Genomic DNA, 14,678 nt, shown 5'->3' with positions numbered 1-14,678 from the left:
GCGTTATACCGCGGGGAGGGCAGTCATGGGGGCGTTATACCGCGGGGAGGGCAGTCATGGGGGCGTTATACCGCGGGGAGGGCAGTCATGGGGGCGTTATACCGCGGGGAGGGCAGTCATGGGGGCGTTATACCGCGGGGAGGGCAGTCATGGGGGCGTTATACCGCGGGGAGGGCAGTCATGGGGGCGTTATACCGCGGGGAGGGCAGTCATGGGGGCGTTATACCGCGGGGAGGGCAGTCATGGGGGCGTTATACCGCGGGGAGGGCAGTCATGGGGGCGTTATACCGCGGGGAGGGCAGTCATGGGGGCGTTATACCGCGGGGAGGGCAGTCATGGGGGCGTTATACCGCGGGGAGGGCAGTCATGGGGGCGTTATACCGCGGGGAGGGCAGTCATGGGGGCGTTATACCGCGGGGAGGGCAGTCATGGGGGCGTTATACCGCGGGGAGGGCAGTCATGGGGGCGTTATACCGCGGGGAGGGCAGTCATGGGGGCGTTATACCGCGGGGAGGGCAGTCATGGGGGCGTTATACCGCGGGGAGGGCAGTCATGGGGGCGTTATACCGCGGGGAGGGCAGTCATGGGGGCGTTATACCGCGGGGAGGGCAGTCATGGGGGCGTTATACCGCGGGGAGGGCAGTCATGGGGGCGTTATACCGCGGGGAGGGCAGTCATGGGGGCGTTATACCGCGGGGAGGGCAGTCATGGGGGCGTTATACCGCGGGGAGGGCAGTCATGGGGGCGTTATACCGCGGGGAGGGCAGTCATGGGGGCATACTGTGGGGAGGGCAGTCATGGGGGGCATACTGTGGGGAGGGCAGTTATGGGGGGCATACTGTGGGGAGGGCAGTTATGGGGGGCATACTGTGGGGAGGGCAGTTATGGGGGGCATACTGTGAGGAGGGCAGTTATGGGGGGCATACTGTGAGGAGGGCATACTGTGGGGGGGCATACTGTGGGGAGGGCATACTGTGAGGAGGGCATACTGTGGGGGGGCATACTGTGTGGCAGCTGCTGTAAGAGCATAATTGATTGACAGAAAAAGAGCACACAGTGATGGTAAAAGATGAGCGAAGTTCTGATATTTGGCCAAAGATGTGATTTTATAGAGCAACCATAGACTCCAGTTTGCTGCTACTGATCTCTATCGGAGGGCGTATTCCTGTTGGATGGACTCATGGACTCATGGAACACATAGCGCAATTCAGCTTAATGTGTGCCCCAATGAGTATATGACCTCCATATTTATACAGTAGAATATATAATATAATACAGTCCCAGGTTTGGTACAAAACCATCTACCGGACTTTGCGGCATTGCAGGGTCAGCGTTAACTCATCTACAAGTCGTCTTGAGAGGTTAGTATGTCGGGATGTTTCGATCGTTTGTAAGACATTAGTGAAGGTTTACTAATGGATCCTCATTTCCATAATGTGTTTTCTTTGAATGAGCCGGATACATAAATCACACAAGCTCTGCTGTTATACAAATGAGGACATGTATACAGTCCATGCAAGAGATATATGGCCAGGCCCACAGCTGGGGAATAGATATAGGCATCCTTCCAGAATCACAGTAAGGCCACATAATAAGGCCATCCTGCAATTATACCGAACAGAACTTAAATTGTCGTTCGGTTTTACAATAATAAGCACCGCAGGATATCCAAGTATTACGTCCATAATACAGATGCCAAAATATTGTAAAAAATATAGTCAAAACTGCCTAATAAAGTAGTTAGACTTGTTACCCATAGCAACCAATCAGAGCTCAGCTTTCACATCTGAAACAGCTCTGAAAAAATGAAAGCTGCACAGTGATTGGTTGCTATGGGCATCAAGGTGCTTTTTTCCGTTTTGAACAATGATGTCCTGAGAGTCTATCATCCATATAAATTCTGCCTGGGTCCGCAGTATCCAGGGGCCTCTAGTGTACAGGTCTCCAGAACATAAAACTGGTTTTGTTGCCCATAGCAACCAATGAGAGAGCTGCTTTCATTTCTTTAACTGCTCTGGAAAAATGAAAGTTGCACTGTGATCGGTTGCTATGGGCAACAAGGCCAGTTTTAGGTTAGACAGTTTTGAAACAAGGCCTAGTGGGGGCAATATCATAATTAGTGCAAAGGAAAAGCAGACTAGTTTCCCATGGCAACCAATTAGGTTGCTGCTTTCATATTCGAAAGAGCCTCTGAAAATTGAGAGGTAAAAACAGATTGGTTGCCATGGGCAACTGCTCCCCTTTTCCTTTGCACCATTTTTGATAAATCTTCTCCAGTATCTGATCGAACAGAATCATTAATATATTATGGAAGTATTGTCCACTCGGAGCATTGCAGAACAGAATAATGAGGAGGAAAACACTAGTGTGAACAGTGTGAAAAAACCCCAAAAAATTAAAGCGCACTGGATGCCTGCCATTTACACAGTCCTAATTATTGAATTGCTTTAATTTTTCATGTTTTCATGATTTTATTATTAATATTAGCCGAATTTATGACCCCTTTTTTTTTTTAGAATCCCTCTCACTTTTAACCCTCCCGGTTTTAATATTTCTTGTTAAATCCCATATATTAATATTTAATATCAGAGGACAAGCCTCAGGAGGGATCTGCTCACTTCCCGGAGGTGCGTCAACATTCACAACCTCCGGCTAATAGCACGATATATGGCGTAACTTGCCGGGGCCTATGAAGTGTGCTGATAAAGCATTACAGTATATGCAGCATTCTCCTGTGTATAGGAAACCTCTACAGTAAGGTCTCGTTCACACACAATCCATCAAGGGTGAAGTGGGCCAAATAAGAATCTCTACATCCTTACAGCAAAAAACTGCAGCAAATGTAATTTTCCCTTCAGAAACAGCGCCGTTCTTGCTCATGGTTGTGTGTGGTATTGCAGCTCAGCCTCATTTACTTGACTCTGAACATAATTCGCGCCCAATGGAGCATGTATAAAAAAAAATCTCTGTTAAATTCATGCTTTGGGTGCCGTATTACTGCGCCACACTACTCAAAGTTTGTATGAAGTCGTAATACGACCGTGTGCATAAGCCCTTATATTTACTGGTGATATTTTAATTTTAGGTGGCGACGTTCTTCAGTATATATTACTCCACTTTAGTCTGTCACTACAAATATGACATAACGTCTATTACGGGATCTTCTAACACAATGGATAAAGCCATAATCTACAGCCCGAGAACTGATGAGAATAAAATGACAGAAACTATAAAGCACAAGCTGTGCGGCGAAGGTCAGAGACGTCCATCAGTCACCGACAGCATTTTTAGGACTAAAATTAGTCTAATTAATATATAATAAAGCAATTAATCCTTCCACATAAATCACACTGTGCTCTTCTCGCTTCTCTGTCCATGGCCATTTATTTGCCATAGGATATCATGTAGACATTTGCATAAGGAAAACTGGAGTTTTCCTTGCAGCTATTGTGATCCGATAAAATGTTTGATGGGCAAAATGAATATTAAAAAATGTACTGAATGCGGATTAAGAATAATAGAAAATCAGCAAATTCGCCAAACAGAACTAGCTATGATCTCTGCTTTCTTTATAGGGGCATTTGATGGAATTGCAGGGCAAGTACTCAGAATTTGATGGCCTGCCAAACAATATTTGTAAAGCCGAGCCACGGGAACATGTCACATATCGGGCTCGTATTGTGGCCATTAGGGTTTATATTCGCCAAGATTGTTGCCCTCCCTGCCCGGTATCCAGGGCAAATGCTAGCCGCCCCAGCTATTCCCCCGGTATCTTATCGTCCTTCCTTGTCCTCCTCTTGCTCAGAAAACAAATGAATGCCAACCTGATTGGTTAAGCAGAAGATTATAGCAGCATTTCTAATCCAGTGTGTGACCCCAGGGTACCTCTCTCAGTAAACCGTGCCAGTATGCTACACGTTTGGGATTGAAGTGCCACGTAATCTGCCTCCAGAGCAGATTGGGTTTTCTATGTAACCTTTTTACACCTGAATAGGTTGACTTGCCGGGCAATGTCGGAAACGACCCACATCAAATCTGGTGAAATCATGTGATAAATATCCAGATATGACTCAAAATCCATCGGATTATCTCCAAAAATGTAGTCTGCAGATGACAGCTGGTGGCTTGAGTGCCCTTGTGTGGCACAACTAGAAACTGGGTTTGCCACGTTGGCGCTTAATTCAAGACTTCGTTTTAACCCAAGTGCTAGAAATATCTCCCGCCCATATTTGCCATAGCTGGCTCCCAGTCTTGACTGCTGCAGGAGTGTGGGAAGTGGGTTGTCAGACATCACCGTGCTGCCATTCCAAACAACGACAGGCTCTACAAGGCCCAGGAGAGAAGTACACACAATGATATAGAATGTAGAGCATTTTAATAAGGTGTCGCACGACAACTCTATTCCCACGTTCTTTCTGGGGGTGACAGTCAACTAAGATACTCCGATGACAAAAGACCACACTCCGCAGCAGGAATCTCCAGGTAAGATAAACTTTTAGACGCTAACTTTGTTAGAGCTTATCACACAAAAGATTACAGAAGCCAAAAAAAACTCAAGCGCCCACCGGGAACTCTAATATACATAATGGAAATTATGTATTCCCAAAAGTAATATGGTAATACAAAACAGAAGGCTTGGTGCAGTGCCAGGATGCAATTTGCCTGCAACATATTTCAGGGATAGACAGAATTCATGAAAAAAAGCTTCATGTCCTCATTTTTGGTCAATGGTATTGACCACATGCTACTCTTCAACTCTAAACCGTTGGTTTAGCTATAAGGTGCAGAGGGGGTCCAAATGCCCCTTTGTCCACATAAGAGCACTGTAGTGCTATGTATGACGTGATGGTTGGTTGGGGGGGGGGGGAGGGGGTACAGATTTTGCATCAAAGTTCGAATACTTCAAGCTATGTCCAGTTGTGTACAGGGGGCCGTATTACAAAAATCAAAAAACATGGCCAACCTTCTGGCACCAATTTACACGAATATAGGGTATGAAGGTTTTTATACCCGTTTGCCCCTTACCCCCTTTCTATTATTTGTAGGAGTCAGGGGAGTATGGCTGGTTCCTCTTTTGCTAATGTTGCAGAGCCTGTAAAAAAAAAAAAAAAAAAAAAGAAAGTGGGGAGCCTTACTTATGTACTTGATAACCATTGGAAAGCAGGATTGAGACAAGTTCATCTGGAGCCCCAATTCTCTATGGGCCCCACAGCAGCTGCACCAATCAGCTGCTCCGGCTGTTATGCAGGGTATGCAGTATTCGGAGCCTTTAGCAGATGGCTCCAACTACTGTATAGCAGCCATGCCCGGCCGCTATTCCGTGACCGGAGCCATCTGCTTCCGGCATGGACATCCGGTGCCGGAGGTAGCTGGAAAAGCTGATCGGTGCGGGTCCGGTTTCAGAGCCTCACCAAATATATAATGATGACCTATCCTGTGGATAGGTCATCAGTTGAGCCTGCGTGGACAATCCCTTTAAATATTGTTATATTCACAATTTGACTGCCCAGTATTCTCCGGAATCCAGTAAAGTCTGCAATAAAATACTCGCATGTAAAGAAATTGAATGTATTATTTGCATTCAGCCAACAGGTGAATATGTCCCCCGGTTAGCGCAACGTGCCCTGCTTGTCTGAGGCAAGGATACCAGCGATACCCTCACTGTGCGCCACCTGGTGGATATATTCCGTTAACCATCCATCTCCCTGACCCGTTTAGAACTGTATAGACATCTTATAGATTTCAATCTCTTACAGTACACCACTAAAGCAATGAGGTAGTTATAATGGATCCCACCAGTCCCGTGTCCAGTGAGATCAATCATACATAATATATTAGGGCTTGGAAAATTAGGGCAGCAGTAAGTGGCCTCCACAGGCATTTCATTATTAATTCGGGTCACTGTGCAATACGATATCAATTGCATGTAGAGAAGACATGTCCTTGAACATTTACTGAGTGACAAATGCAAGCTTCAAATATAGCCATGTATAGATGTCCATTATCAGCCTAGCAGACCATTGCAGGAGCCCATATGCCCATTTTTCAGTAACCCGACAATAAGGACTTTCATAGACACCAACAGGAAACTCAAAAAATTAGGCCCAAGTATCTAGGCCAATCGGCTACTTCGATATTGGAATTTAGAGCCAAGAAACTGAGTGTAGGCCATGCCCCTAGACAGACATTGACCACTATGGGAAGACACGGACCTGCAAACCTCAACCAATAAAGGTCTCTAAATATAATAATCAATTACAATAAAATAGGATTTCCAATTCCTACATTCAAGACCCCCACCACTTTTCTTCTTGCCTAGACCGCAGGGTCAGCGAACGTCAGTCAAAGAGATAGCAGCACAAAGACATAACCTACAATATGAAGAGAAAGCCCGATCAGCCGCTCTACATGGATTACAACCGTCCAGTCATTTCACCTACATCCAAAAAGGTTGATGGAACCTGATTGGCTGCCATGGGCCAGACAATGGGTTTCCGTGCCCTGGCTGCACCGTCATTATTGATTCTTACCTCCAATCATTAACAGAGTTGAATTTGTCACTTAATGGGGTTTTCCAGTTTTATGTAAACCTATGTGAATTGGACATAATCAGGACACATTATCAGACTCTTGATGTACATAGACAATTTTTTTTTATCCGCTGACAGTATGCAGAGATCTTGAAAATGGTCAGGAAACTAATTGAGTTGAAGGGGTTGTCTGCAGCACTTATTCGGGAGACTGTAGGGCAAACGAGCATTTCTAGCAAAATTTACACAGGAACATTATCTGTCCCCTGCTGGATTCTTCTTTGCAATACAGGGGTGGGACCAGTCCGCCAGAGATCACTGTTCGTAGCGGCGCTCTGCTCTGGCTAAGCCGGGAACCCTCCATTATGATGTCTATATGCCCTAATAGGGCATATGAACAGGGGTTGTCATAAAGAGACCAATCCTTTAAGGCTGGGTTCACACGGTGCGGTCCAAAAAATGTTTTCTTCTTTGCAATTTTTCAAAAAAACGCAGCAAAAAAAAAAAAACACATTTTGGCCGGACGTGCGATTCCAGCCTAAGGCCCCATGCACACAACGGTGTTTTTGCGGCCACAATTCCCCCGAAAATCCACGGGAGAATTGCGGCCCCATTCTTTTCTATGGGGCCATGCACACAACCGTAGTTTTTGCGGTCCTTGCACGGCCCGGGAGCCCGGACCGCAGAAAGTACGGGCATGTCTTATTACGGCCCGGTTCTGCGGTCCGGGCTCATTGAAAACAATGTGCATGTCCCGCGATTTGCGGGCGGCCTGCGGCTGACAGTCCGCAGCCGGCCGACCCGAAAATCACGGCCGTGCACACGGCTACGGTCGTGTGCATGAGGCCTAAGGCCTTTTGAGTGGTCTCACAGCTGTGTGGTGTTCATTTTTTCCCCTTATAATTTCTTATCCTTATTGATATATTTGGCTGGGGCTACACACATTTTTGTCTCGCTCTAATTTCAATTTTGTTCCAATTTTTCCGGAGATCGGGCTGCACCGCATACAAAAGTCTCCCGTGCTACTTTGATTATTCTCAATTGCGGAAAAAACCCGCTAGAAACCTTGTAAATAACACATGATTTCTAATGTCTTAAATGTTTTTTTGTAATTCTCTTTTGGGGTCCTCCAGCACTAATACACTAGGCCTAAGACTTTCATCTCCATGGAAACGAGGCCTAGTCCATACACTATAGACAGTAATGGGTAAATACTATCAATACTGTATTACTAACCTGTGCGGACACTGACCGTAGCCACAATGGTCTACTGAACCGACTAGTTAACCACCCATATACCGTGGTAATAATCCTCCCGCATTAAGAGAAAAAGTTGTGGACCAATCAGATTGCGGTTTCCATTTTCCAACCTGTACTGGAAACATGAAAGCTGGAATCTGATTGGTTGCTATGGGCAAGCCTTCCTACAAGAGGCCTTGTGTGTTAATCTATGTCCAGCGCTGGAGACCCCCATATCCCCATCCTTATTACTACAGCCTTACAGTTTGGTGGCATTCCATGTGCGAGAAATGAGTGCCAAATTATTGGAATTTTTTTTAATTAAAAGGAATTTTATTGCATTACACGCCCAGCGAGATGGCATAAGGCCCCTTTCAGACGATCCTTGTAAACATTGTCTGTGTTTCATCACGATAACAAAAACCAGACTATTTTCCATCCGAAATGAATGAGTGTTGGGTCCGATTTATAAAGGCCGTTTAACACCCAACTTCTGAGTAATAGGATCCATGTATGTCATATCTAGATCTCTCATATACCTAATGCTGGATAGTTTTAGGTAAACGTTTTTTGTACTGTTCCTATGAAAAAACACTTTGTGGTACCACACGTAATAAGACGTGGCCATAAAACCGCAGCAAAACCTTGACCAATAGGGCACGGCACGGTCTAAAAATAATAAATAAATGTTAGCAAGCCCTGAAAACCAAGCCGTTTCATCTATATATTATACTGACTATGTCTCGTACTACATCATAGCGCAATGATCCGTTATCACACCTCTGCACTGCCTGTTAATAGAACTGCCGCCAGTCTTCTTCCCCTCCCCCCTCGGTCACCAGGACCTCGGCACCCCCTATAGCTACACCACTGGTAGCACGCATCACTAACATTCATTACCCTTTATACAAATTCTTATAATATCCTACAGGAAAAAACAGAAATATAGGACATTGCACGTGTAAAAAAGGACGAATGGCTGCCCGAAGCATGGGCAGAACAATAGACTGCTAAAAATGACACAATGCACAGGTGCGTTATGGGAAAATCACTCCAGACACATAATCGAGGCATGGAATATAGGACAGCGGGCCTCCATGATACAATGAAATATTATTAAGAGCAAATATCGAATAAAATGTATCATTATTTTTTTTTACATTCCTATTTCCATGACAATTTGACATATTTCCTCGATCTCCGCTACAAATTACCATGTTGTATTTCATGGTCATGCCCACAGTAAATCGGATGCTTTGATAACACGGATATAAAACCTATTATTAAATGATCCGTCCGCTCTGCTACACAAAGAGGCAAAAAAAAAAAGATAAGCATTGCCAAAGCCAGGGACAAGAGCGGAGGCACAGACTGTCCCCTTGTGTATTCTCGAGGAGGGGGAGGGAGGAACAAAACACTAAATGGTTTGGGAGAGTAAACTACCAACAGATGTGATGGAGGGGGCTCTGTGTACCGAGCGTTTTGGGGCTGGGAGAGAAACAAAAGCCGGGATTGACAGAGCCAGGGAGGGCGCAGCCGGGGCTGGTGTGCGAGAGGGATGGAGGAACATCTGCAAAGTGTGGAGGACTGCGCTGCGCTGCAAGTGGGTGTGTCCAAGCACCATATAATGAGAAAATAACGTTAAAAAAAAAAAACACACCATGATACGCGCCAGCCACCGCCAAACCACCATTGTTTGCATAATGTGCCAGTAGTCGTGATTTGGCAACAAGGGGGTTAAAAAAAACATCTTGGCACTGAACGGTGGTGTAACCAGCGTGCATGTAAACCATTACAGCAAGCGTGGAGGGGGGGAAAAAAAAAAGCAGGGAGGTGGACAAATGTCCCCAAAGGAAGCATATGGCACATTACCTAATGCACAGCTCGATGTAAAATTCCTGTGCCCTACCTACTGCACAGAGACCATGCCAACGCCCCACAGGAGCCATGCTCATCACTGATGTCAGATCTGCACAGAAGCCACCTATCCATATTGAGAGCTGTACTACATTAATCAGGATCATGCCACCCTGGTCTAGCTGCCAGGTATATCCCTGCATCTCAATGAGCCCAGGAATGAGGGGATACAGACAGGCATGGATGGCAGAATCTAAAGCACCCCACCCCCGCTAATATTCGAAAACACAGATTTTACTGCATGCTGGAGGCGAGCTACAGACCAGACATACTTACACGTGAATATCTGGTGTCTGGGATTATTTTTCTATTGAGACCCCGGTCACTCCCATAGCAGCAAATGTGCAGACAATGCACTGGATGTAATAGTATGTGCAAGGGAGAAGCCCCCTCCTGTCAATAGGATGCAATAGAAGGATGGCTCTGCCACACCTCACCCCAGCATGTGCCAGCAGCTCTATACGCTCTGTCACCTTTATCCATTGCACTTAACTTGTTCAGTGCCAGGTCAAGTCTATGGCAGAGGAGGGGTTAATGGATGTGTCAGAAGGACTTCTTTAAAATAATGCAGCTAGGGGGAGATACTCCAGGGATCAACCCTCTTTGTTCTGGTCCCCACCTGCCTGTCAAATGGTGAAATTCAAAATGGTATATGTAGGTATAGCGTTTATAGTCTAGATTACAGGATAGATAGATAGATAGATAGATAGATAGATAGATAGATAGATAGATAGATAGATAGATAGATAGATAGATAGATAGATAGATAGATAGATAGATAGATAGATATGAGATGGATAGATATGAGATGGATAGATATGAGATGGATAGATATGAGATAGATGTTACAATGACATTGTATTTATAGTGTACATACACTTGATACATTTCTATATATAAAAGGATACAAATATATATACATACATAGACAAACAATAGAATTATAATTTATTCTTCTTGATCGTGTCCATAGGTGACATCATACACGGCCAGTATATAGACACATGTACAGTCCTATATACATAATGATGCAGCGCTGACATCACGGGATTATAATAAGGTACAATGGAGATGTATGCACAGTACTATACGTTAGGTGCTCGGTACCTGGCCGGTGATATCCTGGCGCTGCTGGCCGGGGCTGCTGTCTCCTTGGTCCGCAGAGCTGGAGGAGCGAGGACGAGCGGCGGGGACGAGCACGGGAGCTGTCAGGAGAGCTGGGTCACGTGAGGAGAGGTGGGAGGAGCGGCTGTCACTAGTGACCGGGGGGAAAGGAGAGCAAAGGAGGATGAGCTAGTGCAAGGGATTACCGGACAGCTGGATACCTGCAAGGAGGAGGGAGAAGACAGGCTCTAGCTCCATCATTATACATGGTCTGCAACATGAAGCTGATGTGAAACTAACTCCCAGCATAACAAGGCATGCTAGGAGTCGTAGTTCAACACCAGGAGGGAGACGAAAAACTTCCAGACCATTGATAAATTCTCTCATATCTCTCTCTCCCTTCTCTATCTATCCCTATCTCTCATATCTATCCCTCTCCCCCCCCACACTCTCTCTCTCTCTCTCTCTCTCTCTCTCTCTCTCATCTAATTTTGCGCTCGGATCCATGTGACTTTCTATAAACCAGTGTCCTGCAGCCTGTGGCCCTCCAATACCTATAAAAATACAAGTTCCAGAATTCCATCAAAGCATTATACGATCATGGCATGCTGGGACTTGCAGTTCTACAACGTCTGGAGAACCACAGACTGCAGAACACTGAAAAAAGTTATACCCTGCAATACACAACGCAGTGCGGACTTATATTGACATGGTAATGAGACATAATAAATGTCTTATGTAAATAAAAGGCATTTATTACATCCGATTACTGGGACCCCCCACAGATCCCTGTTCCCGTTTTCCAATGGAGAAGTGGACGCATGTGCATAATCCATTATAGTCAATGGGAGAAATGGAAACAACCAGGCCAGCTTCGTCTCCCCATTCTCCTATAGACATTAGCGAAAAGAACGACGCTCTCAAACAGGAACATAGATTGGGATTGGTGGAATCCCCCACTAAACAGACACGGGTGACCCCCTTTAGAGAGCAAGTCCTTGAATCGTCCTCTTCAAATTGTTCTCATTTATTTACAGCCATTTCTGTATCATAATAAATATAGTCGCCATTAGATTTCCAATGGGTAATGTAACAGTTTTCCCACAGAGGCAAATTTTCCAAATTGTGCAGCCGTATGGGAGTGTAGGGAACAATACTACATTGCAAGGCAGATTTGCTGTCCAGGAGTCTGGGAAAGCTGGGTGATAACCATGGGCGAAGTAGACGGTGAGGCTACATTCACACGTCAGGGATTCACGTATGGTAAATCCACCCGGCAGAAGAGATCCACAGCGGACAATAAGGCTGGGTTCCCACAGTGCAGATTCGCTGCAGATTTTGCATGCGTTTTTTAAGCCAAAACCAGGAACGGAACCAAAACAGAAGAAATATATAAATAAAGGCCTTAAAGGTCCGCTCTCCTGGATCCAATTCTGGTTTTGGCTTACAAAATCTGCACTGTGGGAACCCAGCCTAAGTATTTCTGTCGCGGATTGGCCATCGGAACCGCATGCGAGAAGTAATGAACATGCTGTGTGTGAACACGCCCTTACTGGATGTGCAGGTCTTGACCTCTAAACTACTAGTCCCAGCAAACCCGCACCTGTTCCTATAGGAGCAATAGCCCAGCTTCGCCACAACCCTGAATAGCAAGTCTGCCTAGTGATGAAAGGCTATAGGGGCAGAGCCTGTATCACTGCATTATATTTGCTTTTCAATAGTCTGGGAAAGCTGGGTGACATAGGTTGCTGATAACTAAACCAGTAATCTGCACCTGTTATAGGACTACAACTCCCAGCATATCCAAAACAGATGGACTGGTAAACCCACAATTTTAGGGACCACAGCCCCCTATAAAGGACCGGACATACCACTCTGCAGTTCCCTATAACCTACCTAACACTAGTACGTTGCCAAAGGTTACCGTGGAAGAGCTTTACAACCTGTGGACCTCGTTTTACAGCAGCTGTGGAGTCAAAGTTGCAAAATGCAGCTGTAGAACAGGACACCCCCAGCTGTACAATAACAACTCACCGTCCTGTGCCGTACACAGGCGGGGAGCAAACGTGGCCGCGCTTCCCTGAGTCTAAAAATAACACCGACCACCTTACGACAGACATGTCGCACTTTGCCCCGCTCCCGAGGAAGCGCGCCCCCGTAGTGGGCGGGATTATGTGTGGACGCTGGTGTAACCACTCCCCCTAGCGGTGACGCGCCATCTTGGTCCTGCTGCTGCGGCTGATGGTTACCATGGAGACAGGATCAGCAGCAGCCGGCGCCTCCATCCCTCCCCCTACATTCAGATCCTTTGTGTTGGGATCTGTCTGAGGCGCCCACCCTAATGGGGGAGATTTTTTTCCCAGGGTGTGATTATGTGTGTCCTTGCCTAAAGCATGAAACACAGAGGACAAAAAAAATGATAAAGTTACTCATTGTGTCATTTTTGTAATAAACAACAGATTTATTATTAAGGGGCATTATTATAAATGTAAATGAGCCTACGTACATTTGAAAAAAAATTGCGCTAGAAACATACTTAACATACTTGTCCTCCATTTTGTGGGACCCTAGGACGTGTAGAAAAACATGGCTGCTTTTATCCAAAACCAGCGCTACACCTGTCCATGGGTTGTGTCTGGTATTGAAAGCTCCGTTGATGTAAAGGGGGTTGAGCTGCAATACCACGCACAACCTGTGGACAGGTGTGGCACTGTCTTAAGAAGAAAGCAGCCATGTATTTCTAATCCTGGACAAGCCCTTCAAGATAAAATGCGGCATAATGGGTCCAAATTATCCCATTCACTTTGATAAGAAGATTAAAAAAACATGGCTGCTCTCAACCAAAAACAGCGCCACACCTGTCTGCAGGTTGTGTCTCGTATTGCAACTCAACACCATTGAAGTGAATGGAGTTAAGCTGCAATACCACACACAACTTGTGGACAGATGTAAGAAAGCAGCCATTTTGTTTTAATCTTGATCAACCATTTTTTGGGAAAATTTCACCTCTGTGACCCGAACCCTACCTGACCCTCATCACAGCCGCCATGTGTTGCCCTTTCAACTGAAGTCTATGGGGTTCATGGAGACGTATCCAACTCTACTGGGCTGTGTAGGACCATCAGGAAGGGTGGATTGTGGTGGCCCCATGGGTCCATAAGGTGTAGAGGCCCAAAGACACACACAGCACAGATCCCTTCCCTATAATTCGGCCCTGAGCAAATCTTAAAGAAAACCGTCAGTGTGAACAATGCTTCTTATGTGAGCGATCCTCGGCATACCGTTGATTGTAGGATGCTGCGGGATCAGGACTCTCCAGGGGAAGTAATCCATTACATGGCGGCGGCACACATTTATATTAATGGGCCATCTGGGCAATGTATACAGTAACTGGGTATGCCAAGTAAGGGCTGATCTGTGTAGAAGTTCTCTGCTTTGGCTGATAGCGGGGGTCCTGAGGGCGGCCGCTCTCTATTACCTCAATATACATTAATTGTGCATATGAAACATGTTGCTAGAGACGGATTAATGCCGGTGGAGATCACTGAGCAAAATAATTTGGTAGGCCCCATCCCACCTGTGGAACCGAACCATCCGTGTGGCCCTCTGCACTCAGGTCTATAGGAGTTATAGAGATAGCAGAGCCAGTGAATCCCTAAGGCCCCATTTACACGAGCGTGAATCACGTCCGTGTTCTGCGCATGGAAATCACGCGCAGCACACGGTCCCATTGATTTCAATGGGGCCGTTCACACATGCGTGAGTTTTCACGCAGCGAGAGTCCGCTGCGTGAAACTCACCGCATGTCCTATATTGGTGCTTTTTCACGCACCTACGCGCCCATTGAAGTCTATGGGTGCGTGAAAACCACGCACTGCACATGGATGC

The 14,678-nt window shown here is 46.0% G+C and overlaps 1 protein-coding gene across 10 annotated transcripts in view; it reads right to left on the bottom strand.

Annotated features, from left to right (window-relative positions):
- LOC142666589 (microtubule-associated protein tau-like) overlaps nucleotides 1-12,997 on the bottom strand; it is a 73,994-nt gene extending 60,997 nt beyond the window's left edge. For 5 of the 10 annotated variants that reach the window (XM_075846698.1, XM_075846710.1, XM_075846712.1 and 2 more), the window contains exons 1-2: nucleotides 12,687-12,818; nucleotides 10,794-11,011 (exon numbers count right to left, since the gene is read on the bottom strand). The gene's annotated coding sequence lies outside the window, so the exon portion shown is untranslated. The other 5 variants (XM_075846699.1, XM_075846700.1, XM_075846707.1 and 2 more) reach the window with 5 other exon arrangements.
- Between the last annotated feature and the right edge of the window lie 1,681 nt (nucleotides 12,998-14,678).

The sequence above is a fragment of the Rhinoderma darwinii genome, chromosome 13 (assembly GCF_050947455.1).
Source record: "Rhinoderma darwinii isolate aRhiDar2 chromosome 13, aRhiDar2.hap1, whole genome shotgun sequence".
In the NCBI taxonomy this organism is placed as follows: Eukaryota; Metazoa; Chordata; class Amphibia; order Anura; family Rhinodermatidae; genus Rhinoderma; species Rhinoderma darwinii.
This window is presented reverse-complemented; position numbering and strand designations above follow the sequence as displayed.